The 6,622-nt window shown below is 52.7% G+C and overlaps 1 pseudogene; it reads left to right on the top strand.

The window, feature by feature from the left end:
• Nucleotides 1–3,830, top strand: part of LOC120907339 — an 8,768-nt pseudogene extending 4,938 nt beyond the window's left edge.
• The last annotated feature ends 2,792 nt before the right edge of the window (nt 3,831–6,622 follow it).

Below are 6,622 nucleotides of genomic sequence, written 5' to 3'. Positions count from 1 at the left end.
ATGGTCTCGCCATTTCAGGTGATCTTGGAGCTGCACGCCCAAGTACCTGATGCTCCTAGACGACTTGATTTCCACGTCACCAACGCGAAATGTCACCTGCGGTGGAGTCTTCTTACTCGAAATCAGGACGGCTTCAGTCTTGGCTGGGGCCAACTCCAGACCGTGCTGTTGCATCCAACGTTGGACCTGGTCAACGGCCTCCTCTGCTCTCGCGCGAACCTCGTCGGTGGTGGTAGCAGGAACCAGCAGCGCCAAGTCATCCGCGTAACCGATGATTTCGACGTCGGGAGGAAGCGGCACATGCAGCACCCGTCATACATTATGTTCCACAAAGTGGGGCCCAGAATGGACCCCTGTGGAACACCGGCGGTAACATGCCGTACGACGGGGCCTTCGCTCGTGTCGAAGTATAGCATGCGATCTTCGAAGTAGCTCCGAAGCATCCGTTGGAGGCCGGTTGGGACACCTTTGCCTGAAGGGCGCTGGCAATGGATTGCCAGCTGGCCGTGTTGAACGCGTTCTTCACGTCCAACGCCACAACAAGCAAGAATCGGTTATCCCGGCCGTTCGTTCGCCCAAACGACATGGCGGTGCGGCCGGCCTCAACAACGCGCTGAATGGCGCTCACTGTCGATCGTCCTCGACGAAATCCGAACTGCCGGTCCGACAGTCGGGGTGAAGACGGCTCGAGATGGTCGTTGAGGCGGTTCAGTATGAGGCGCTCAATACCTTCCCCAGAGCGTCGAGCATGCAAAGGGGTCGGTACGAACTGCTCTCTCCCGGAGGCTTCCCCTGCTTCGGCAGCAACACCAGTCTTTGCCTCTTCCACTGTGCCGGGAACGTAGCGCGGTTGAGGCAATCCTGGTACAGGACCCGGAAGACCTCCGGGAACATGGTGATTGCCGTCTTCACCGCCGCATTCGGGATGCCATCGAGCCCTGGTGCTTTGCGGCTCGCCATCTGACTCGCGATTAGCAGCAGCTCGTCGTCAGTAACAGGTGCTACACCCGCCGCAGTTGTTGCTCCTCGTCGTTTCCCGCGTTGCTCTGCTGCGACCAGTCACAGGGCGGATGCTCAGGGAAGAGGTCGGACACAATGCGTTCGAGGACGACCCGGTCCGCTTCTGAAGGCGTCCGACTGCCCCGGAGCCGGGACATGACGACCCGATATCCTGCCCCGAACGCATTCTCTTCTGCAATTTCGATCAGCTCCTGGAACAAGTTCCGCTTGCTAGCTCGAATTGCTCGACTGAGCTCCGCCCTTGCTGTCCTGTGCTCAGCTGCTGCTATGCTGCGCTCCTCCAAATCAGCCGTCCGCAGCATCCGGTCACGGGCAACCTCGCAGTTGTTCCTCAGGCGAGCCAGGAGGGAGACCACCAAAATGTGTTACGATGCGGGTCTTGGTGCAGTCGGGTAACCCGCTGCATTGTCTCATCGCAGGCCTTCAACATGGCTGCGATCATACCCTCCTGGGTCGATGCGCGTTGGACAAAGTCCGCAGCGAACAGCGCCTCGAGGAATGATGTAGCAGAAAACTGCGAGGTCTTCCATCTACGGCCAGCGTGACGCACACGCCTCTGGCTAGCGGAAGCACCCTGCCGCGACGACGGTTGCCGCTGATGTTGCTGCTGCTGCTGTTGCGATGGCTGCTGCTGCTGCTGCTGAAGTGACTGCTGCTGCTGCGCAGAGGACTGTTGCGCTGGCTGCTGCTGGTCCTGCAGTTGCTCGGGCGATGCTGGTGTTCCTCCCACGGTGTAGAGGACATAGCGGTGGTCTGATGCGGTGTAGCGTGTACTCACGATCCACGTATCTGGGCGAGCAATCGACGAGCTTGCGAACGCCAAGTCAATTATGCTCGGGAGAGCCACCCGTTGCCGTCGAACGTGAATTCTCGACCTTGGTTTATCACGCTCAAGCCAAGCTGCTCCACCATAGCGTGCAGCTCTTCCCCGCGGTTGCAAGTCCTCGGATTGCCCCACCTCATGTCTGGCGTTAAAATCGCCGGCGACGACGACTTGAGGGTGGGAGAAGGCTTCGAGTTCTATGGCTTCAATGAAGCGCTCGAACTCGGCGAGGCTGAGGCTTGGTGGAGCATAGCAGCTTATGAAGGTCACTCCGCCAATCTGCGCTGCTACCAGCCCCGAGCTTCGCTGCACCACACGCGCTGAATTGGTAGCTCACCGACAGCTACCACCGCTACCGTCCGGCAGCTGCTGAATGCCCACCGGCCGTTATTCTCTGGTGGACGCAGAACATCAGAGAGGATGAGCACGTCTGCTTTCTCCTCTCTGGCAGCTTGTAGCACCAGATTCTGGGCATCACGGCCATGGCCCAGATTCGCCTGCAAGACTTTTAGGACCGGAAGCATCGCTGAGCCGAACGAGCACATTCGCTGTGTCCTATGTGGTGAGCGCCACCACACAGTGCACACTTCGCCTCATTTTGGCAGGATCGTGCTTTGTGTCCGTCTAGTCCGCAACGGATGCACATATTCTGCCGATCTGCAGTGGAACGGCAGTTCGACGCAATGTGGCCCATCTCCAGACAGCGGAAGCATCGCTGACGCTCTGGAGGGTTGGTGGAGCTGCACGTACCTTGCTAACGCAGTCGCACAGGAATAGTTTGGCTCCTTCCAACTGACGAGCTGATTTCGCTGGTAGCCGGATTCGTGCTCGCTTCGACCCATCTGGAAGTTCCCAAATGCTGGTGGAAACTACTCCAGCACTTGCGCCAATCTTCTCATCGAGGGCAGCAATGATGTCCTCCTCCGCAGCGAGGGATCGATGTCGGATACGAGCAGCTCACCCATTTCGGTGACAAGCCGACTTACGCCTGCGTCACCGATAATCTTGCGGACGCCATCAAGCATAAGTGGGGCATTTGCCGTCTTGCTTAGTTCCATGCGTAGTGGCATGGGTTCGGCGACCCTGCTTGATATGCCCTTTCAACACAGTAGGCCGGGGAGACGGATGGCCACCTTAAATACATGTCAGGCCTCGGCTTTCGCTTACGCTGTAGCTGCTGCTGCTGCTGCATACGCTCCTGCTGTTGCTGCTGCGCCAGCGACCGCCTGTCGCTGTGGCTGACGTTGCTGCTGCTGCTGTTGATGCTGCGCGATACCGACTGCCTGTCGCTGTAGCTGACGCTGCTGCTGCTGCTGTTGCGGCTGGGAAAGCTTTGCACAGGGATAACTGGCTTGTGGCCGCCAAGCGTTCATAGCGACGTGGCTTTTGATCCTTCGATGTCGGCTCTTCCTATCATTGTGAAGCAAAATTCACCAAGCGTAGGATTGTTCACCCTTTCAAGGGAACGTGAGCTGGGTTTAGACCGTCGTGAGACAGGTTAGTTTTACCCTACTGGTGTGTGCTTATAGTCGCTATCTTAACGGAATTCCTGTGCAGTACGAGAGGAACCACAGGTACGGACCACTGGCTCAATACTAGTCCGACCGGACTTTGGTATGACGCTACGTCCGCTGGATTATGCCTGAACGCCTCTAAGGTCGTAGCCAATCCGAGCTGATAGCGCTTCTCAAACCCATTAGGTGTTCGGAAGCTAGCGGGCCTAACAACCCTCTGAGATCCGTTGGAGTCTGCGTCTGCAGCCCGGCGTCTCATCCCGCTATACCTAGGCCGCAATGAGTGGAGTTCGCTGCACGTGTTAGTACCGTAACTGGGAACGCCGTTGGCTTGAGCTCTGCCCAACGTGGATATACCTAGTTTCGACACCTATCAACCGCCCGCAAACGACGGGACTTCAGGCTGGGAGCTGCGAGTTGTAGAGATGCGTTCGCATCGATCCTCTCAGGCGACCCATGCTTGGTGGTTTGTCCGTGTGCCCCTTCCTCGATGTGCGCAAGCTCGTCTTGGTCTGGGGACCACGTCGACACAGGGGATACTCTTGTGAGAGCATGAGTGTACTAAGTTGAGTGTAGCAAGGGAACGCGTGCCCCTTCCTCGTTGGCGTAACTAACCATCTTGGTCTGGGGACCGTGGTACCGTGCTCTGGTGAAGCTTGGTGCGTGCTCCTTCCTTGTCAGACGAGTGACTTGACCTGGTCTGGAGACCGTTCCTTTATACTAGTGGACAAGAGTTGGCTTCTTCCGTGTCAGACGAGTGACTTGACATAGGATGGAGAAGGACACTTAACACTAATGAGCTTGTCGGCGTGCCTCGTTCTCGACTTGATTGTCTTGATGTGAGGACCGTGCGGACCACACCAGTAAGCTTACACATGCTCGTTACAAGTTGTATAAGTTGACCCGTTTGGCCCGGTTGCCTTGCACATGATGGTGTTGACCATGTTCGGTTAACAGGTCGTGTGTCGAGGTGGTCGGCCTTGGTAGTAGGATGTCTTGTGCATGTGACGTGTTGACCTGGTTTGGTCGGTGTGTCGTCGTGTACGAGATGACCTACTTACCCGTTAGTTTTCCAAGTTGTATTATGTGTTGACTTAGTTGACGTGTCATGTGCTTGGATGATTAGCGTACGGGTCATGTATGGTGCGCTTGCTTCAGTTGAAGGGATGTACTAGTACAGTTGTATTAATCGTTTATTTCACGATCTGGTCTTTTGGCTGGATCGTGAAAAAACTAAGTCCCAAATCCTGAACTCGAGAAGAAAGCGCCAATGACAACGTTTTTGACTGGAGCTCCCTAGCATTCGGCTTTTTCTACTTTGAAGGGATGCACTGTTGTATGAATTGTTTATTCACGAACTGGTCGTTTGATTGGATCGTGAAAAAAACGCTCAGTCCCAAATCCTGAACTCGACAGGAAAGCGCTGATTGCAAACATTTTGACTGGAAGTCCCTTGAAAATGGCGTTTTCGTTATTGGCATTATGTTGCACGTTTATTGTGGCTAGAACATTAATTATTCACAAAATGGCACCAAAGCTTGGCAAAAGTCGCGAAACACTCCTATCTCGACGCACCAGCAATCGCAACTTGATGCAAAATAAATTGCACGAGCTAATGATACTTGTACCATGCACAGTACACCGTACCAAAATATACCCCTGAAAGTGTGCAATTTGGTGCTACCCTAGGGAATATGTATGGAGAAGCCTAGCTACGTGTGTCGCACGTTCCAAGTTGCATGGACGTCGAACAGAGGCATGCAAAAGCACCTATCTAGGGAATTACTCTACGTTCTAGTAGCAAGTGCGATTTTCCGGTCCAGCACGGCAGTACGCCTGCACGCATACACTCCATGTACCAAAAATGTACCAACCTAGGCGTTGCTCAGTAGCTTTTGGCGGCACATAGAAAAAGTATTCGAGTTCAGATTTTTGGGACTTAGCGTATTTTTAAAACTAATAACGAAAATTAAATTTTAAATCGGTAAACGGCTAGGAGTTGCTCAGTAGCTTTTTGCGCAACGTGGCAAAAGTATTCGAGTTCAGATTTCTAGGACGTAGCGTATTTTTCAATCATAATAAACCGAATCAAACATAACAATGATGAAACTTACACCATGTCCCAAGGTTGTGCACAAAACGTAACGATAAAGTGCTGGCGAAGTTAGAGGTGCACCAAAATTGTGTACCGATCAGGGAAAGTACTCTACGTTCCTATGATTTGGGTGAAAAGTGTTATTTAACTGCTGGTTAGAATAGACAGTTGCTTATCATACACATCGCAAACGAACACCCCTTAGTGAGCATTAGCAAAAGTCAATTGCACAAAGCAAATGCAATACAAACTGATCAAGTACATTAAAGAACGCTACGTAGCAGGACTTCTTTCCAAGAATGGTGTCCGCAACGGGAGGGCAAGCGTCCTTCCCAGGTTTTCCTAGTAAACCTTGTATGGTAAACATACCCAAGCGTGTCTGTAAGCACGCAACGAAAGTCACGAACGGGCACATACCTAGGGAATGTACTCTACGTACTTGGACTTTTGTCCAAGAATGGTGTCCGCGACGGTCGGGCACTGCGACGCAATAACCAAATCCTAGGATTGTAACTTTAGTGTGCACAAACATAAACATTAACGCGTTCGCTCGGGCTGCGCCGTCCGTGTTGAACACAAATGTGGGTGATTATATGCGTGGAGGGACAAAAACATACGAGGAGGAGACAGTTTTCTGCACGATGTGCACAGAGCTCATTTCGTCGTCCCGGGCGAATGGAAAAACACAAACATCGCGAGTATCGTTCTAGGTTTCTGTCTATAAAAGGGCAGGCCAAAAGGTGACCGGTTGAGATAAGCATTTTAAGCATACAAACACTTTATTGGAACTTTTGATACAAAAACAAGGTACGTACATGTAGGTTGTACCAACATGGACATCTATGAACGCGTACGCTCGGGCTGCGCCCTCCGTCTTGTACTTTCCTGATCGGTACACAGTTTTGGTGCACTGCTATTCCGACCGGCAACTTGTACCAACATATACATCCATGAACGCGTACGTAGTGTACTTTCCCTGATCGGTACACACTGTTGGTGCACGGCATAAGAAAAGAGCTAAAATGGTCAAACTCAATCCATTTCAACAATAGATAGTCGATAGTAGCTGTGCCGATGAAGTAGGGCACGATGCAAGTTAATGTTGTTTAATGAATAACATGTCCGCCATACATTTCAGTACAAAATTGCTCGGTCAGACCTACAAAGTGC

The sequence above is a fragment of the Anopheles arabiensis genome (genome assembly GCF_016920715.1).
Source record: "Anopheles arabiensis isolate DONGOLA chromosome X unlocalized genomic scaffold, AaraD3 X_pericentromeric_contig0003, whole genome shotgun sequence".
NCBI classification, from domain to species: Eukaryota; Metazoa; Arthropoda; class Insecta; order Diptera; family Culicidae; genus Anopheles; species Anopheles arabiensis.
The sequence above is the reverse complement of the archived record's forward strand: the minus strand, read 5'-3'. Positions and strand labels throughout refer to the sequence as shown.